This window comes from Vitis vinifera, chromosome 18 (genome assembly GCF_030704535.1).
Source record: "Vitis vinifera cultivar Pinot Noir 40024 chromosome 18, ASM3070453v1".
NCBI lineage: Eukaryota > Viridiplantae > Streptophyta > Magnoliopsida > Vitales > Vitaceae > Vitis > Vitis vinifera.
This window is the reverse complement of record NC_081822.1, coordinates 7,073,607-7,075,275: the sequence shown is the minus strand read 5'-3', so window position 1 is coordinate 7,075,275 and position 1,669 is coordinate 7,073,607. Positions and strand designations below refer to the sequence as shown.

Sequence of the window (1,669 nt, the reverse complement as noted above, 5' to 3'; positions counted from 1 at the left end):
GGGAAAGGATACAGAAGACATTTCACAAAATGTGCAGCTAGGGTTAGGGTTTTATGACGAGTCTCTCTGCTTCTCTTCTTCCCTATATAAACGCAGGCGTGAAGAACAGAGGTCTGCCGTCTTCTTCTTTTTCTTTTTTTTCTGTGTGATTAGAAATGTGATCTATGTTTCTTGTTTCATTTTCCTTATTCGTGATTCATACAACTGCAATTCCAAATGTTTTTTTGGGATAATATTTTCGATTTCGACCCCTTTCACATCTATTTCGAAGATAGGAAATGATATTCTCTCTGAATGGGATTGATTATTGCATGATTTGGTTTGGCATCTGAAGCTTTGGATTTCAATTTCTATTTCAATTACTCGGGTTCTAGATCATATCTAGCCATACCGGTAGGGTTTGGAATGAGAAAGGGTTGGTTGCGATGATTATAAGAAATTCCTCGTACTGAATGCTATAGCCATGGCATGACAGACGCCTTAACACCCATAGAATATGAGCACCGCCCATTTCATCATTGTTTAACTCATCATTTTGATCCATATCTTTGTTGAATCCTGCTACGATTTGCTGTTTCATTTCATACTTCATCTCAGTCGTTAGATGAAATATTTAATTGTTGCTGTTTTACATCGTTACCGGACATATTCAAAATCGGGGATTTTTCTATACCAGTCGTATTTTGATTCACAATGTAGTCTACCTTTTGAGAAGTATCTGTTTTTATTTTTCTGTTTACTTGAAAGACTTGAAGGAGTTGGTTTTGTGATTCGCAAGCCTTTTGTTACTAAGGCGTTGTGTTTAGCCACTCCTAAAATTGATGAAGGTGTTGTTTAAAGCCCTAATTTGACGAAAAAAGAAAATTTCTATAAGTTTGGGTTACGCACAACTCCATATTTTTCAATTTGGTGGTGATATTTCAATGCTTTTCTATTTCATATTTTTTTATCATTTGTGTTTTTTATTTCTCAATACAGGCCCTATATTAATTTTAATTTTGAATTTTTTTATTAATAATATTCTATAAGTAATACATGTTTGAAAAAAAAAATCACTATTTCAATGTGATTATTATTTTTTATTTGTTAAACCTTCATTAAATCATTTAATTTATCATTAATATCAATGGCTCCCTATATTTCAAGATAAGCCCATTTTGAACCCATAATGGATTTTCTTTGATACATAACATAACAGTAATTAAACAAATGCTCACTGTTTGAATCATTTAAAACAAGGTTAAACTTTTACCTATTAATAGTTTTTAATATTTAATATAAAAATATTTAAATAATTATATTGTTATAAAACAAGGAAAAATATAATGCAAATCAAAGTAGTAGAGATAAAATATATCTTACTTTAATATATAATATGGAAGAAGGAATCAAAGAAGAGAATTGAGAAAGTGAAAGAAAGAGAGAGAGAATGAGAGGAAGAACTTTCTTTCGTTTCTCGGGATGATCTTATATGGGGGTAAAAAGCCTTTTATTGGCTTCATAATGACCATCAATGTGGTCATTCATTACTCTTCATTTACAACATATATATATATATATATATATATATATATATAATAAAGTGGTTCTTTTCTTTTAATTTATCTTTTAATTATCTTATAAGAATTAGAAATAATAATAATAATAAATCTTTTTTGGACCTTTATGG

The 1,669-nt window shown here is 29.7% G+C and overlaps 1 non-coding gene across 1 annotated transcript; it reads left to right on the top strand.

Moving 5' to 3' along the window:
• Positions 1-416: 416 nt before the first annotated feature.
• LOC132253315 (small nucleolar RNA snoR8a) lies at positions 417-505 on the top strand. Its single transcript, XR_009465190.1, has one exon. It is a non-coding gene; the product is annotated as a small nucleolar RNA snoR8a (small nucleolar RNA).
• The last annotated feature ends 1,164 nt before the right edge of the window (positions 506-1,669 follow it).